The sequence below is a fragment of the Pleurodeles waltl genome, chromosome 1_1, assembly GCF_031143425.1.
Source record: "Pleurodeles waltl isolate 20211129_DDA chromosome 1_1, aPleWal1.hap1.20221129, whole genome shotgun sequence".
Taxonomy (NCBI): domain Eukaryota; kingdom Metazoa; phylum Chordata; class Amphibia; order Caudata; family Salamandridae; genus Pleurodeles; species Pleurodeles waltl.
Window position 1 is genome coordinate 728,237,672 of NC_090436.1, and position 18,956 is coordinate 728,256,627.

The 18,956-nt window shown below is 44.5% G+C and overlaps 1 protein-coding gene and 1 long non-coding RNA gene across 6 annotated transcripts in view; one reads left to right on the top strand and one right to left on the bottom strand.

The window, feature by feature from the left end:
- The window catches only part of CDC42SE2 (CDC42 small effector 2), a 301,018-nt gene that overhangs the window by 261,006 nt on the left and 21,056 nt on the right, over positions 1-18,956 (top strand). The window lies entirely within an intron of this gene.
- Positions 1-18,956, bottom strand: part of LOC138286974 (uncharacterized) — a 54,522-nt gene that overhangs the window by 16,440 nt on the left and 19,126 nt on the right. The window contains exon 2 of the long non-coding RNA XR_011202167.1: positions 10,988-11,057. This is a non-coding gene — a long non-coding RNA (uncharacterized lncRNA). The remainder of the gene's footprint in view (positions 1-10,987; positions 11,058-18,956) is intronic.

Sequence of the window (18,956 nt, forward strand, 5' to 3'; positions counted from 1 at the left end):
AGGCCCACCACCAAGTGTTACAGTTCCTGCAGTTGGGGAAGGTGTGAAGCATCTCCACCTAGAGTAGGCTTTGTTTCTGACTCCAGAGGGCACAAAGGCCCTCACTGCATGAGGTCAGAAACTTGTCTTTTAGCGGCGTGCTGGTACAGACTGGTCAGCTTTACACAAAAGGGTTCATTAAAATACAGGGGACATCTTTAATATGCCCTGTGGGTGCATTGTACAGTAAATCCAACACTGGCATCAGTGTGGCTTTATTGCGCTGAGAGGTTTGATGCCAGGCTTCCCAGCCTTGAGTGAAGCCATCATGGAGATGTGGAGTTCATAATGACAAACTCCCATCCCATGTACTTAATATGGCCACACTGCACTTACAATGTCTTCACAATAGACTAAGTCACTGTAGGGGCATATTGCTCATGCAGCTATGCCTTCACCTGTGGTATAGTGCACCCTCTCTTAGGGCTGCAACTCCTGCTAGAGGGGTGACCTACATATGCCACAGGCAGTGGCTGTGAATGCCATGTCTTTACCTTTATCTCCCCACCAGCACACACAATCTGCAATGGCAGTGTGCATGTGCTTGGTGAGTGGTCCCTTGTGGTGGCACAATACATGCTGTAGCCCTTAGGGACCCTTACTTGTCACAGAGCACTTGGCACCACTGGTACCTTTTACTAGGGACTTGTGCCAGAGGTGTGCCAATTGTGGGAACAGTGGTGCACTTTTATGGAAAGAACACTGGTGCTGGGCTCTGGTTAGCAGGATCCCAGCATACTCTCTCAAGTCCGTATCAAGATCAGACAAAGGTGGGGGGTAACCATGACAAAAAGGGCACTTTCCTACATGCAGCTATAGAGGACAGTCACAAGTAGAGGGCATCTGAGGCTGTTTGCCCCTTACCCTTGTTAATGTTGTTCAGTGCCAATGATGGGGGAGACTGGGGAAACCCCAGCAGATGTCTGTTGGGCTCCCCTGCATGCCGCAGCCAATAAAAGGCCAAAGCCAAGGGTGGGACTGTGTCAGGAAGTATCCACGTTGCAGGCTAACACACAATACCACGGCTCTGTGTAATTATTTCAGTGTGTGCTGCATATAGCCAGGCTGCCCTCCTCGCAACAGCTGCTGATTGGGCTAAGCGACCACCTCTACACTAGTGATGAGGCCAGTTCTTGGCAGTCCTGCATCCCTCTGGACCATGCCTCCTCCCTACAGTGCCCGTTCGGCTTACTCATGACAGGGGTGTTCGTGCTCCATAGGGCGGAGAGTGTGTGAATACTGGACTCCACTTTCCAGAACTCTGCCTCACCTGTTCAGGCCTGCTTGGGCCCTACTTTCACCCAGGGGCTGTCATCACCCTACTCATTAGGTCACCACGTCAACTAGCCCGCTTTTGCGTAGCCTGACACCGCCAGTAAGTGATTGCCATTAGGAGACTGGTGCGGACTGCCTAGACCTACCACCAGTGGCTCCCTACCATGTGCAATAGTTACATTTACTTGCACCGTGACCATGCGGCTCATCTGTGCTTCAGAGGTGGACATTGCTTGTGCCGGAAAGGACATCTTGATCCAAATAAACCCTGAGGGGCTGGCCCGTGACCATGAACCTCACCGAATTCTCCAATCAATATGACCACTGTGCCTGCCATCTAACCTTTTCTCTTTGTGGATGCACCATCTTCCCAAGCATCCAAACGGAGAGACTGAGTAGAACGTCTAGAACTCTATTTTTATTTTTATTTTTTAGGCCACGCTTCACTTGGGAGGCAAAGACATATAGAAAGTGTACAAGACGCACACAGGTGCAGCGTCCAGAACATATGCCATGCTTGTGCATTTTGAGCCAATGGCCTACAGGCACTAAAAAAAGATTCATCTTTAGACAATCGCACCAAGAACTAGAGGAATTGCTGGATAGGTGCTATGGTAAACTAAAGGAACTTGCCAGTACATTAAGATTCAACGATGATCAAGAGAAGATCAAAGGCCAAATAATTTGAGGCATCATTCAAAGCTGTACCTTCTCCTTGGAAGGTCTAACGAGTTGAAAGCTTGCGTGTCACATATGGAGTCCCCACTCTTCATAACAATCAAAGCAAAACCAATCAATGCAGTGCAACCAAGGCACCCACTGAGCCCACGTATAGACTGCCTGATGCCAGGAGTCTGTGCGGATACTGCGAAGGGCCATCCCAAAAGCCATGAGACTGTCTGGCCCCGGGGTGAAAGTGCCCAGCATATGGCAGAGACAACCATTTTGCCAGAGCGTGCAGATCGTCACAACACGAGGCCATGAAAGAAACTGTCCACGCTGTCCCAGAAGCCACAAGCAGGACGGAAAATATGGATGATGATGTTGCTGAATACACTGTTGCCGCAGTCTGAACTGTTGGGCAAAATAGCGCCACTGGGAGACATATTCCACAATGCCAAATCAGAGTCATATAATACCCTGTCACTGCAAGCATCGTCACGTAAGCGTCCATAGTCCTCATGTCTGCGGATACATACCAGAACAGTAAGGCCAAAGTCTGGGTCTTTGCCTACAGACAAACAAAGCCACTGCCAATATTAGGGTGCTTCAGAACTTCAGTTTCACATGAGGACAGAAGCATTAACACCACCATCTACATGGCAGAAGGAGTCCAAGGCATGCTGGTAAGCTGTACCACAGCCGGGACCCTATGCCTATTCACATTCGTGTTTGGAATGCAGCTCGAAGAACTCTCACACTTGCTGGCTCGGTTTGAAAAAATGCTCAATGAAATTGGCTGCTTACAGAACAAAGTTGGGTGGTTGCACATTGACCAGTCTATACAGCTGGTGGCCCTACAACATCGTCACATTGTGTTCCACCTCTGACCAGTGGTGGAAGAGGAACTCAATAATGTAGAACATGCCAGCATCACTGGAAAAGACACAGGCCCCACGACATGGGTGTTGTCATTGTGGTGGCAAAGAAACAAACAACCCAGAAAAGTCCACATTTGCATAGACATGTGGATCCCAAACATCACAATCAAATGCGAGCGCCTCGTGACTCCCACCATTGACAACATCCTAGGACAGCTCTAGAGAGTTCAGTGGTTGTTTAAGGTAGACCTGCTTTCGGGATACCACCAGCTGTCCCTAAACATCGCTTTGAGGTACATTACTACCTTCTCTACTCACGTAGAGAACTGACATTATCGTCGCCTTAACTTCGGGATATGCTTGAGCTGTAGGAGTATGACTGCAAAGTAGAGTATAGGCCAGGCACCACAATTCCAGCAAACTACCTTTCCTGTCACCCGCATGAAGCCACCCAGAAAGAGAAAGAATCCTGGTCTGGGAAGATGTTTTATGTCAGTCTGTATAGTTTAATAGCGGTTGGGTAATAAAAGTACTTGTATATCTGAAAGACAAACCTATGTTGACTTTCTGCCACTCTGTATTATATGTTTCTCTCTCAAAGCAGACTGTTTTTTGGCTCAAGGGTTGAATGGCATAGACTAAATATATTTCAAAATATTGATTGGGCAAAGGCCAGAATTTCAGTTAATTATAATGGATGTACAATGCATGCCCACATCATCACATATATATGCATATATCAGATATTAGCAAATATGCCTTGTCCATAAAGTCCCATTAGATTTTATTGTGTAACCAGCGCAAAGCCAATTGTTCTGGCTTATTAGAAAAAGGGCTTTGTATTGATTTGTAATTGTGCATGGAGTTATATGAATGGGCATGCCAATAAATATAAGGCTTATGTGAGATTACCCCCTCCGCTACTAGTCCCCACCCCCTACCCCCCTCGCCCCAAGTCTAAGCCTTTTTTGGCTATTTGGAGGTAGGTCTTGCTTAAGCCCCTCCATAACATTTTGTCCACATAAGCTATCTATGCCAAATTTTGTGTCCTTTTTTCCCTTTCCAACATCCTGGGGATTCTAAAGGTATCCAGGGTTTGTGGATCCCCCGGAGGCAACCGATAACTTACCGAAAATACAGCTACATTTTGTATTTTTGGGGAAAAATGGGTAAAAAAGTGCTGCAGAAGAAAGCATCTGTTTTTTCCCTGCAAATGGAATGAACGAAGGGTTTGCAATGCTAAAATCACCACCTTCGTAGCTTTCAGTAGCAGGCAGACTTGAATCGGAAAAACACATTTTTCTGCACCGTTCTGGCATTTTACTTGGACATACCCCATTTTTCCAATTGTTTGTGCTTTTAACCTTTTTCCAGTTAGTGCTAGAAATGGGTGTGAATGGGGGTGAATTCAGCAAGGGGTCATTTGTGTAGATCCTTCAAGCTTTCCGTGCCGAAAGTAACACTTTAAATACAAAAATAATGAAACTGAGTTGAAAAAAACAGCCTTTGTTATGTCCCAAGTTTTGATCTGTAGCTTTTTTTTTTTTTAACGTGTGACACATTTTCGAAAGCGATATACCTTTACGTCCGCTGGACCTTTCTGATTACAGAGATATATAGGGCTTGTAGGTTCACTAAGAACCTGAGGTACCCAGAGCCAATAACTGAACGCGCAACGAGTTTCCATTGTGTACAGAGTATACAGCAATTCATTTGGTAAAATATAGAGAGTGAAAAATAGGTATCAAGGAAATCTATGTATTTCCAAAATGGGCACAAGATATGGAGTTTAAAATAAGTGGTTATTTGCACATATCTGAAATTGGGGGTATCCATGCTGTAGGAAAGTACCCCTTTTTTAAGCATGGTTACCCGCACTTTTCGCCTGATGTCAGTGTGCTTCGATTGTTTTTACTGGGATCCTGCTAACCAGGACCCCAGTGATTGTGCTCCCTCCCTCCAAATTTGGTTACCTTGGACCTTTGTGCACTCCACAATTAGCATACTTATAAGTCCCTAGTTTATGGTACTTGGGTACCCAGGGCATTGGGACACCAGGGGTCCCCCCTGGGCTGCAGCATGCATTATGCCACACATGGGAGCCCATGCAAAATGTGTCTGCAGGCCTGTCATTGCAGTCTGCGTGAAAAAGTGCATGTACCCTTTCACCACAGCTCACTACACCAGGTCACTGTAAGTCACCCCTATGGGAGGCCCTTCCAGCCCAAAGGGCAGGGTGCACGTCTCTTTGTGTCGGGCACCCCTACATGAGCAGAGGTACCCCTATGAACTCCAGTTCAATTGCACTGGACTTCGTAAGTGCAAGGGAGCCATTTTACCCGTGTACCGGACACAGGTCACTCACTACCTGTGTCCAGCTACATAATGGTAGCTCTGAACCTGGGCATGTTTGGTATAAAACATGTCTGAATCATACCGCAATACTAATGCCAGTGTTGGTTGTATGATTCCATGCACTTGGGGGCTCCTTAGTGGACCCTCAGTATTGCTCCTACCAGTCTTCTAGGAGTTTCAGGCAGCTTGCGCTGCTGCAGCCCTTCAGAAAGGTTTCTGCCCTCCTGCAGCTTGACCAGCTCAGGCAGGAGAAGACTGAACAAAGGATTTCCTGTGGGAGAGGGAGGCAATACCGTCTTCCTTGGAAATAGGTGTTACAAGGCTTGGGAGGGGTAGCCTCCCCAAGCCACCGGTTTGCTTTGAAGGGCACATTTGGTACCTACCTTGCATAAACCAGTTTACACCAGCTCAGGGACCCCCGGCCCTTGCTCTGGCGTGAAACTGGACAAAGAAAAGGGGAGTGACCAGAGCTCCTCCAGGTGGCTACTCGATTCTACCATCTTGAATCCAAGATGGGCAGAGGCCCCGGGAGCATCTGAGTGGCCAGGTCAGGCAGGAGATGTCAGAGACGCCTCCTGATAGGTGGCCACCATGCAAGGTGACCAAACCCCCTCTTAGGAATATTTAGGGACTCCCTTGTGGGTGGGTCCCCAGGTTCGACGTGCAAGACTCCACGAGGACTCCTCTGCATTGTTTTCTTCTGCTCCTGGTCACTGGAACCGCAACTGGACACTTCAGAAACTGACAAGGCTGCAACTTCCAAGACAACCTCACCTTGCAGCATTGTTTTCCTGTCGCTTCCAGCAACTGCAACAGTTCCCAGGCTGTGCATCCTCTGGGGTCGGCAATACTTCAGCTGCACCAGGAAGCAAGAAGGAATCTCCCTTAGAGTTATAGTCACTCCTCTGCATCAGCAGCCACCTACAGCAACGACTTCGGACTGCATAGATCCTGCATCATTAGGTGGTCTAGAGTGGTCCACTTGGCCTCTCTACCCGCTGTCCAACTTGGGAGGTGAGCCCTTGCCTCTCCTTGCAGGACAGTACCCCTATGTACCCCGCAACTCTTACAGCAGCCAAGGCTTATGGTCTCCTGCTTCAGGCTTCGAGTAGCCCTGGCCCCCAGCACTTCATCATTGCAAGGACAGTCTCTCCTCTGTTGCTCCAGCGACATGGGACTCCTCTCCAGGTGTGCTGATTGGGCCGCACTGCAACTTACTGTGCCTCCTGCCAGTGGGTTGCCTGTGGGGGTTGTGACTGATTCTGCGGTCTCTCCTGGCTGCTGAGGGTCAGCCTGGACTACCCTCCAAGGTTCGAGTCCCCTGGACCTTGCTGGTCCTCTTCAGCCTTGCCAATCTTCTTTTGCCTCGTCTTGCATCTGCCAATGCTTGTTGATGGTTCTCCTAATCACTGACCATCTGCGACCCGACGACCAACGTGGGACACCATCTGCACTGCTCCACTGACTCCTCTGCAGCTCCTGAACTTCACAGCTGGTCCTCTTCCCTCGTCGTCCTGGATCTTAATCCACAGAAGGTTGGGTAGTGAACAATGCCCCAACTGGACACTCCATCATGGACTGCAATCTGTCTCCTTCTTTTGCAGGTCATCTTCTTCCAAAATCCACCTTTGGATTCCTCTGGTCTGGTCCTGTTCTTGCACAAACCATTCTCTAAGACCTCTTGTTAGTCCTTGGGAAAATCAGGTACTTACCTCTGCTCTTGTGGTCGCTGGAGGTCACTTAGGTACTCACCTCTTGGGGTCCCAACTTCCTCCAGCTCCCCTCTAACTACTCCATATCCTTGGGTGGAGGATTTCACTTTACATTCTACTATTTTAGTATATGGGTTGGTCCTCCCGTAACTATTTTTGCCAGTGCTTGTTGTTTCCTTGCTAATTTCTGATTTTGTGTGTCGGTGTGTACGTACACACACACACACACACAAGTACTAATCTCAGGTTAGGGGGACTGCCTATAAGTAATCTAGTGTTACTGTAATAAAGTACTTTTATTTTTGTAACACTGTGTGGTTCCTTCCGTGTGTGATAAGTTACTGTGTGACTATTGTGATATTGCATAAGTTTTGCATGTCTCCTAGATAAGTCTTGACTTCTAATCCACAGCTACCTCTAGAGAGCCCTGGCATCCTAGACACTGTCTTCATTCATTAATAGGGGTTGCCTGGTCCTGGTATAAGGTGGCAACACCATAGGTGTCCACTACACATGCTAGCATGTGAATTAGAGCGCATTTCTCAAAATAACTTCTTTCTTACACTCTGTCTTACATTTGGAAGGAGCAAATACAGTGAAAGATGATTAGTAATAATGCTTTTTCTGTTATTCTGTGGCTTCCCAAGTCTCCTGATTTAAAAAAAAACGTGCCTCACTTGTATGGGTAGGCTTAGTGCCCCCAACAGGAAACGGCCCAAAACCCATTGCCATCACCTTTTTCCACTGAAAACTAACTTGTTGTTTGCAATGTGCCTAGCTGTGGATTTTGGGCCCTAACACAGCCGGCACCTAGGGAAACATAACAAACATGTAAAAAAAAATTAAACTAGACACCTAATGGAATCCTGGATGAGGTGACTTGTGTGGCTCTCTCTATGTTCTGTTACCCAGAATCCCTTGCAAACATCAACATTTGTCTAAAAAACAAATTTTCCTCATTTCTGTGATGAAATGTTCTGGAATCTTAGAGCCACAAACTTCCTTCCACCCAGCATTCCCCAAAGTCTCCCAATACAAAATGGTACCCCCACTTGTGTGGGTAGGTCTTATGCCCGCGACAGGAAAGGTCCAAAAAATTATAGATTTTGAGGGAGAAGCAAAGCGGGTCTAAAAGGGCAGGTTTAAAAAAAAAATACATTTTAAGGTTGACAATGCTTTGGGCACCAACACAAGCAAAGTATCCTTTTTACCAGGAGACCGAGGGGTACACTGGGTGATTGGAAATGTGAGGTTTATTTCTGTTTCTGGGAGAATATGGCACAGAAATGCAAGGTAAATGTGTGATTTTAGTCACATTTTGAGGTTTGCAGGGCATTGTGGGTAAGAAAACTTGTTGGGATATACAGGAGGCCCACCACCTGGTACTCCCCTGGGTTTCTAATTTTTGAACATATCTAGTTAGTAGATTTTCCCTAGACAAGAAGCGAGCACGCTATCAAGTTTCTTACTTCTGTGATTTCCCAAACCCTCAAATTGTGAAAAAAATCCCTTAGGTTTTGTTAGAAAAAACCCTCACCCACCAACCTAGCTTGTGGTATGCTTCATCACTGGGGTCCCACGAGACACCTAGCATGTCAGGGGTGTGCTTCGATGCCTCATTACAATGGAGTAAGTTTTTCTCATGAGTTGAATTTGCTACTGAGAGGGAGAAGTGCAATAAAATGGTCTTGTGGCTACCCACTGTTATAACGTACATACTGGTTGAATTTGGCACAAGAGAGAGTGATGGTTCAATACATACAATTTTATTAACAAGAGATTTCACAAACATAAAATGCACTCTTAATAATTGAACGGTCAAAAAACTGAACCAATGTCTCACAACTTCAACTGAATACATCACACTAATGTCAATGATGAAACTGAACAGAAAACAATACAGACCGAGCATTTTACTGTTACGCTCACCGTTGCTCCCAAAAACTCTTCTGTGTGGTACTGTCTAAAACATGCAGGCGCACACAGCCCAGGTTTAGGACAGTCAGGGCAGTACATTTGAGTCTCCTTCGGCATACCTGTTTGCATACAGACTTTACATCTTCTACTGGGACATTCTTTTTTGGGCATGGGAGGAATGTGATCAGCAAAGTGGTAATCTTTCAACCTAGCCACATCCTCCACCACTTCCACTCTAGGAACACCTGCCTGTTCCACTACAATAAGACTGCTTGTCACAGACTCCTGAAATTGAACAAACGTCACCTTTGACTCTAAAGAACAGTCCTTGAACACCACAAAAGCATTAAAGGTTGCTAAGTGGAAAAGATAGATAGCCAACTTCTTCTACCAAATGTAAGCCTTATGAGCAACCGTGTAATGTTCCAACCTCTGATCTACTCTATCAACACCACCCATGTGCTTATTATAGTCTAAAATGCACACAGGTTTGTGCACTTCAGCAACCTGGCCCCAAACAGTTACAGGTGAAGTACTTTCATCAAGGATGGTAGTCAGCATGTAGACATCTGTCCTGCAGCAAATTTCACAGCTATAAGTTCATCATTACACAAGGCGTTTCCTGTCCCCTCAAGTTTTTTTTTTTTTTTTTTCTTTTACAAACAAGCTCTTTTGGGTAACCTTTATGGTTATAGAGGATTGTGCCACAAGCAACACTGCCCACTTTGACCAATTACCCAAACAATTGCACACCAGTGTAGAAGGTATCTACATATAACTGGTGACCTTTGTTAAAAAGCCCTCTACCAAGTTCCCACACAATTTTCTCACTAACTCCGAAAGTGGATGGACAACGATGGGACTCAATACTGGAATCTCTTCCAGTGTACACCCTGAAGTTATAGACCTATCCCGTTCTACTCTGACAGCATACACATATTAATTCCAAACATGCCCTCTTGCTAGGAATGTACTGCAAAAAACAAAATGGCCTTGAACAGGACTAAAGACTCCTCTGCAGCTATTTCTTTCCCTGGAGCATAGATCTTTGAAAACTGATCAACAAAGTGATCAAAGACAGGGTGAATTGTAAGATGGTCACAATCAGGGTGATCTCATGGCATTGTTAAAGCATTATTAACAAAATGAGGCATCCACAGCAGAAGTAAATACCGATCATGACTCATGGTTGCAGGAACTACAGCCGTTGCCATCCAGGGACTAGAAGACCAATATGAAGACAGCGACATCTTCCTTATCAAGCCCAAACAAAGTTAAACCCAAGAACTACATCAACTCATCCAGATTTGTGGGAGTCCACCGGCTTGCTCTAGAGTGGGGCTTAAGTCTGTCACTGTTGCCCCTCAAATACTGTTCAGCATACAAATTAGTCTGCTCAACAGTTTCATCCAAAAATTCATGGTCCATAAACAACTGAAAGGCATGTATATGCAAAATGTTTTTAGTATTCACTTTACACCCTACCATGCGACACCAGTAAATGCAGGCAACACTGGCTGCACCATGTTTGGGAAACCCAGAGTTCAGCTCTTCCAGTGGGACCCTTGCAGCATCAGGCTGCAATCCAGATGCCACTTGCTGCACTATCTACACATTAGTTTCCTCCTCTAAAAGAGGCACTTCCTCCACACTGGGAGTGGCTTCATCATCAGATGGTTGCTCTCAGACAGAACATTCACTGCCAGAATCAGTCAGTCTCACAATCATGGTCAGAGGAAGATTTGAAAAGCATGCTAACAACCTGCTGAACGGTAATGCTACGGCTAGTCATACTTCTTACTAATAAAAGTAACCTGACAAATAAGTCAACAATAGCTAACACTGTGTAAAATAAGTAATAAACAGAGTGTGGCTTTATCACAAAGACCTAGTTACTAAAAAAAAAAAAAAACAATGCCGCTCACTAGCAACAGACAGCTAGACTCACCAGCACCTCCTTTGCACAGACACACAAGCACCAACGATTTCCCACTAGAAACACATCGTGCACAAATGCAAAGAGAATTTCACACACAATACAAAAGAAGCTAAACATGCAGCTCTAATTACACCATTTACAAAAAAAACTCTTCATGCAGGGATATATCACTCATTTAGAGTAAACAGTACGAAAATGGGTTTTCTTACCAATCACACGCAACTACACAAATAGCAGATCAACCGTAAGTAGGAGTCACTGGAAATCAAAAGCCTTGCACTAGAATAAAAAAGAGAAATGGAACATTACTATTACAAATGCAAATGCTGACAATCAATAAAATAGTTAACATGCTAAAACGCTAACCATCACCATCACCACTCAAATGCCAGTACACAGTCGGCCAAAGGTCAGTACGCGCAGACTGAAACTTTCTCTGGTGTCTTGTGACTTTCTGCCTCAGTTGGGAGCAGATAAGCCTAAAAATATGGCCAATCTGACCTTGAGGGAGCAGAAAACTGTCAAAAGTATACAAATTCATGTCACTACTAAAGGGCCCATTTAGCCATCCCCAACATATAAAAAAAAAATTCCCTGGTGTCTAGTGGACTTGCCAAAGGGGCCGCTCCGAACAAATTTATCATAAGAAATTGCTGGTGGCCTAGTGGGTTTGCACCCCCCACCCCACAGGGGGGCAGATCAGCTGTAAAATAAGCCACCTGGGAGCGGGTGGGGTTCAAACACAGAAGAAATATTGTCCCCAGGGAGCAACCCTTGCCTTAGAAGTTGCTTCCTTAGTTTTTCATAAAAACATAAAATCCCTGGTGGCCTAGTGGTTTTACCACCCTCCCCCTCCCCCCCTCCCCCGGGGGACAGATCATCCGAAAAAGGTTGCTCCCTTTATGTATTTTTTCTAAAAAAAAATAATTAAAAAAAAAAAAAAGATGATGATGATCTTGTTGGCCTGGTGGTTTCCACTCCCCTTCTCCCCAGGTGGGCAGATCGACTAGAAAAAGTAGCTGATCTATCCCCGGGAAGGCCATAACACAGTCAAATTGCCTACCCCCCCTCTTTCCCTAAGGGGTTGCTCCCCAACATAGACCAAAAAATATCCCTGGTGGCCTAGTGGGATGATTGTTGCTTCGTGATCACAGGGCTCATCCAGTCAAGGTGTTCGCATCTGGATGCACATAGTGTGATGACCAAATGTGGCTAATAGAGTACGTAGTTGTAAGTTTTCACCACATTTGTTCACAATAGGCTGTTTGGGCAGAGCGGTTGATGTGAAGGCATTTTGTTTCACTATGCATGGTTGCATTCGGTGTTCTGTTTTAGATTGTCTTTCAATTAAAAAAAAAAAGAATCTTGGACTTTGCAAGTTAGGGAAGGCAGAGAATTAATTCTGTGTTAATGAGTTATGTTGTAAGAATCAGTGCACATTTCCAGTTATAAATAGTCACATACACTTCTTAAGTGAGAGGTTCCAAACAGTCAGTGCCTTGTTTAGATTTATGTGAGTTTCTATTAACACTTATACTTTTCCTACCGTAGGAATAGGTTTAGAACTTGCAGGTTAACTATCTTGTTACTGATGTTCATTAACGCCACACAGAAGAACGGTTATGGGGAATAATGCATCTTGGCTCTGAGAGGTTTGATGCCTGTTTTACTGCAGGTTGGCTAAGTCGTTTATTTTGGTGTAGTTGGACCCCATGTGTAAAGGCATGGAAGATCCACAAAAAATATAGAAAATGGTTCTGGGATGTTATCAGTGATCAGCTAAAGGATCCCCATCATGATTTTTGTTCTCTGTGGAATCTCCATAAGTGGTATGAATATACCCAGAAGTGAACACTTCACTGAAAGGGCCTATAGATTGAAGCAGTACATCTCTGATATGGCCAAAAGACTAAACATTATGGCCTTCTCACATGACTCCTGTAGGAAAGGGCTATGCCTCACTCATGCATCGATCACACTTCTTGGATGGTCTGTTGTCTAGACTGCAAGACTCGCCACTCGTGTTGTCACCCATCTGGGGTTGCTTGTTGTCTATTTTTAGAATTCCACCTCACTGATGAGGAAAATTGTTTCTTGGGATTGCTTGTTCCACAATATGTCTTAATAGTTCAGTTTGCAGAAACCAAGGGGTTTGGCCTCTGTAAGCAGAAGAGGGGTTAGATCCCTGATACAGTAAAAAGAATAAAGATAAAGGCCACACTTAAGCAGTGACTGCAAATTTTATTACAGCATATTTAATCAATTTCTGTTGATTCAAAAACATATAAAAAGGCTGTTTTACAAGAAACTGAGAAACATTGTGAATCAGAGGTAGAAATGCATAAATAATCATTTGGTGTCCATTATGCTTTGTGATTTGTGGAAGACAATTTTGTGGCCACTCGAAGCCCATTGTTTTTAAATTAAAAAAACAGTGCAAAGTACTAACTGCCAGAGGATGAGGTTTCTTAGTTGCAAAAACTACCTGCTTCCCATAATTGTATAAACAGAAGGAAAAAAGCTCTCAACTGGGACACAGATAACTTCTAATTATATATTTATATACGCTTAAAAGCATCAGTCCTTCATGTGTTAATTGGGATAGTGGCTCCTTGCAGTTAAGTGCATTGCCAGTACGTAACAACATTGAAAACTATGATATTAAACAATACCTAATCAGTAACAAAATTCAACATTCAATTATCTCTTTTATAGTATTATGGTAATAGGATGATAAACTCCTCTGTCAAATTGACATTTGTAATTACATCTCTCACATCAAGGGTAAGGTGAAGTGCATTGCATCTGGTGTGTGTGTGTGTGTGTGTGTGTTATGGTTTGCATGTTTATTATATAAGTTACAGATAGTGGTCCTGACCATAATTTGCTAATTGCAGGGTTATTTTGATTTAAAGGTTTAAACATAACGTCCCTTAAATTGTTGTTTTCCTTTAATTTCTAAGGTTTTTTTTTAAACATGGTAATTTTTATTTTAACCAAGCCTAACCATAACTTTACTTTAACCATTGGTAAATATAAATATATATATATCTATATATATATATATATATATATATATATATATATATATGTGTGTGTGTATATATATATATATATGTGTGTTCAATGGCATGTGTAGCTGCAGATACACATGCTGTGCACTGTTCCTGCCATCTAGTGTTGGGCTCAGAGTGTCACAAGTTGTTTTTCTTCGAAGAAGTCTTTTCGAGTCACGGGACCGAGTGACTCCTCCCTTTCGGCTCCATTGCGCATGGGCGTCGACTCCATCTTAGATTGTTTTCTTTCCGCCATCGGGTTCGGACGTGTTCCTCTTCGCTTCGTATTTTGAATCGGGAAGGTTAGCTAAGTATCGAAAATTTGTCGGTATTGTTCTCGTTCGGTACCGGTTTAGTGTTAGTGTATCGGCACCGACATCAAGACCGCTTCGGCGGCCCTTCGGGGCTTCCACTCTTCATCGAGGCCTGGTCGGCCCGACCACACCCGTCGTCCAAGACTAATGGACCGTGACCCCCTTCCGTTTCTGTCCTAAGTGTCACGCCAAGTATCCTTATACAGACCAGCACCGGGTCTGTAACCTGTGTTTGTCGCCCGAACACAGAGAGGATACTTGTGAAGCTTGCCGAGCGTTTCGATCGAAGAAAACCTTGAGAGATCGACGCGCAAGAAGACTACAAATGGCGTTGAAGCCTAAACAAGATCTCGACGTCGAGGAGGAAGAAAGAATTTCCATCCAAGAAACAGACTCAGATGAATCCGACGGTGAACGACCCTCGACGGTGCAACAAACTGTGAGTAAACCTGCCCCGTCCCAAACCCAGGGTCACACCAAAAAACTCAAGGCCACGGGGACGCCACCGCCAGCAGGCCATGGCTCAACCCACAGAAGTGAAGGTGACCAGATAACATCGGCACCGAAAAAGTCCAAAGAGTTGCCGAAGACTTCCGACTCCGGTCGAGATTCTGGCACAGTAAAATTTCGGCATCAAGTTGTCAAATCAAGCAAGCCCCGAAAAAGCTCCTCGGAACCGAAAGACAATTACATTAGGAATTTCGGTACCGAAAAAAACGGCTTCGGAGCCGAAACGATCCTCATACACTGAGGAGCAAGGGCTTTTGATGCAACTCAAAGAAAGACATAGATTTGAGCAAGATCTGGATATAGAAGAACCGAACCAAACGCAACAAAGGTTGCAAATTAAAAAAGATACAGGGAAGATTCAGACCATCCCTCCACTCACATCTAAAAGAAAATTAGCCTTTCAAGAATCAGAGATGGTCACCACCACCACAGGTCTCACCACAACCATCCCCACTGCACTCACCACACTTGTCACCAGTGGGAACACCGATAATGCAGTCACCCACACATACTGGGATGACCCAAGATGACGCTGATGCATGGGATCTATACGATCCACCAATATCGGACAACAGCCCATAGTGTTATCCAACCAAGCCTTCACCACCAGAGGACAGTACAGCATATACACAAGTACTAGCCAGGGCAGCTACGTTCCACAACGTAACAATGCACTCTGAACCAGTGGAGGATGACTTCCTTTTCAACACTCTGGCATCCTATCAAAGCCTGCCAATGCTACCGGGCATGCTCAAGCATGCACAACAGGTCTTCCAAGAGCCTGTAGAGGAAAGAGCTATCACGCCTAGGGTAGAAAAGAAATATAAACCACCCCTGACAGACCCAGTGTTTATAACGCAACAACTCACACCGGACTCAGTGGTTGTAGGGGCTGCAAGAAAAAGGGCAAACTCACAATCGTCAGGAGATGCCCCACCACCTGACAAAGAGAGTTGAAAGTTCGACGCAGCGGGCAAGGGAGTGGCATCACAAGCAGCCAATCAATGGCGAATTGCAAATTCGCAAACCCTACTTGCACGCTACGACAGGGCACACTGGGACGAGATGCAAGACATCATCCAGCACTTGCCCTAGGAACACCAAAAACATGCCCAGCAAGTAGTTGAAGAGGGACAGGCCATATCAAACAATCAGATAAGGTCTGCATTAGACTCTTCAGATACAGCAGCACGGACTGTCAACATGGCTGTAACGATTGCAAGACATGCATGGCTGCGGAGTTCTGGATTCAAACCAGAAATACAACAAGCGGTACTAAATATGCTGTTTGGGCCGGAAGTCGATTCCGCAATCGAGAAGATGAAAAAGGACACAGACACGGCCAAAACCATGGGTGCTCTCTACTCCCCACAATTCAGCGGCACTTTTAGGAAACCACAATTTAGAGGGGGGTTTCGGCAACAGACATCTGAACCATCCACCTCTCAAACAAAATACACCTATCAGTCACAATACCAAAGGGGGGGGGGGATTTCGTGGTTCCCATAGAGGACAATTCCCAAGAGGAAGAGGAAAATTCCAGCCCACCAAGCCCTAGCAAGCAGTGACTTCAATGTCCCACTACCTGAACACTCGTCACCAGTGGGGGGGAGGCTAACCAAATACTACCACAATTGGACACATATTACCACAGACACATGGGTCCTATCAATTATCCAACATGGTTATTGCATAGAATTCACAACATTCCCTCCAGATGTGCCACCAAAACCGCACAGACTGTCTCCACAACACTTAGACCTACTACATATAGAGGTCCAAGCACTGCTACAAAAACAAGCAATAGAGCTAGTACCCTATCACCAAAAGGGAACAGGCGTTTACTCCCTGTATTTCCTTATTCCAAAAAAGGACAAAACATTAAGGCCTATCTTAGATCTCAGAACACTGAACCTCTTCATCAAATCAGATCATTTCCACATGGTAACACTTCAGGACGTAGCTCCCTTACTGAAAAAGGGGGAATACATGACAACACTGGATCTCAAGGATGCGTATTTCCACATACCCATCCATCCATCTCACAGGAAATACCTAAGGTTTGTAATACAAGGCAAACATTATCAATTCCAAGTGCTGCCGTTCGGAATAACAGCCCCCAGAGTATTTACAAAATGCTTAGCCGTAGTAGCAGCTCATATAAGGAGACAGCACATGCACGTATTCCCATATTTGGACGATTGGCTAATAAAAGCCAACACTCAACAATAATGTCAGTTTCACATGCAATATGTCATAGAAACTCTACACAAACTAGGGTTTTCTATAAATTACCAAAAGTCACAACTGCAACCATCCCAACTACAGCAATACTTTGGAGCAACACTCAAAGAGCAATTGCCACTCCAAGTCCACAAAGAGTTCAATCGTTCCAAAATGTAAGATCAAGCATGCAACCAAACCAATACTTCACGGTAGGGTTTGTAATGAAACTACTAGGCATGATGTCCTCATGCATAGCTATTGTCCCAAACGCAAGACTACACATGCAGCCCTTACAACAGTGCCTAGCAAAACAATGGATGCAAGTACAGGGTCAACTACAAGATCTAGTGTTGATAGACCGCCAAACATACTCTTCGCTCCAATGGTGGAACCCTATAAATTTAAACAAAGGGCGGCCTTTTCAAGACCCAGTGCCTCACGCCATTATCACAACAGACGCTTCTATGGTTGGGTGGGGAGCACACCTCAACAATCACAGCATACAAGGTCAATGCGACAATCAACAAAGACTACTTCACATAAATCACTTGGAACTGCTAGCGGTATTTCTAGCATTAAAAGAGTTTCAACCGCTGATAGCCCACAAACACATTCTTGTCAAGACAGACAATATGACAACAATGTATTATCTAAACAGACAGGGGGGGGACACACTTGTCACAGCTGTGTCTCTTAGCACAAACAATTTGGCATTGGGCAATTCACAACAACATTTGCCTGATAGCACAATACATACCAGGCATTCAAAATCAGTTAGCTGACAATCTCAGTCGAGATCAACAACAAACTCACGAATGGGAAATACATCCCCAGATCCTACAGGATCACTTCTACCGCTGGGGTACACCAAACATAGATCTATTTGCAACAAAAGAAAACGCAAAATGCCAAAACTTTGCGTCCAGGTATCCACACCCTCAGTCCAAGGGCAATGCTCTATGGAACAGCTGGTCAGGGATATTTGCTTACGCTTTTCCCCCTCCCCCTCTCCCGCTCATTCCTTATCTGGTCAACAAACTGAGTCAAAACAAACTCAAACTAATACTTATAGCACCAACGTGGGCTCGCCAACCATGGTACACAACACTGTTGGACTTATCAGTAGTACACTACATCAAACTACCAAACAGACCAGATCTGTTGACACAACACAAACAACAGATCAGACACCTGAAACCAGCATCGCTCAACCTAGCAATCTGGCTCCTGAAGTCTTAGAATTCGGATATTTAAACCTTTCAAAAGAGTGTATGGAGGTCATTAAACAAGCAAGAAAACCCACAACAAGACATTGTTACACGAACAAATGGAAAAGATTTGTTTGCTACTGTCAGGCTAATCAATTTATGCCACTAGACGCCTCCACACAAAACATTGTAAGTTATTTACTACACTTACAAAAGTCAAATCTAGCTTTCTCTTCCATTTAAAATCCATCTCACTGCAATATCTGCAGATTAAACATACAACATCGCTTTTTAGAATCCCAGTTATTAAAGCCTTTATGGAAGGACTAAAATGAATCATACCCCAAGGACACCACCAGTACCTTTGTGGAATCTTAATATTGTATTAACACGACTCATGGGCCCACCATTTGAACCCATGCATTCTTGTCAAATCCAATTTCTAACTTGGAAAGTAGCCTTTCTAATAGCCATCAAATCACTTTGAAGAGTTAGTGAAATACAAGCATTTACTATTCAAGAACCCTTTATACAAATACATAAACATAAAGTGGTTCTCCATACGAATCCAAAGTTTTTACCAAAAGTCGTATCCCCATTCCATCTAAACCAAACTGTGGAACTCCCAGTTTTCTTTCCACAACCAGACTCAGTAGCTGAAAGGGCATTGCATACATTAGACATAAAAAGAGCACTAATGTATTACATGGACAGAACAAAACAATTTCGTAAAACAAAACAATTGTTCGTAGCCTTCCAAAAACCTCATGCAGGTAACCTTATATCCAAACAAGGCATTGCCAGATGGATAGTTAAATGCATTCAAACCTGTTACCTTAAAGCTAAAAGAGAATTACCCATTAC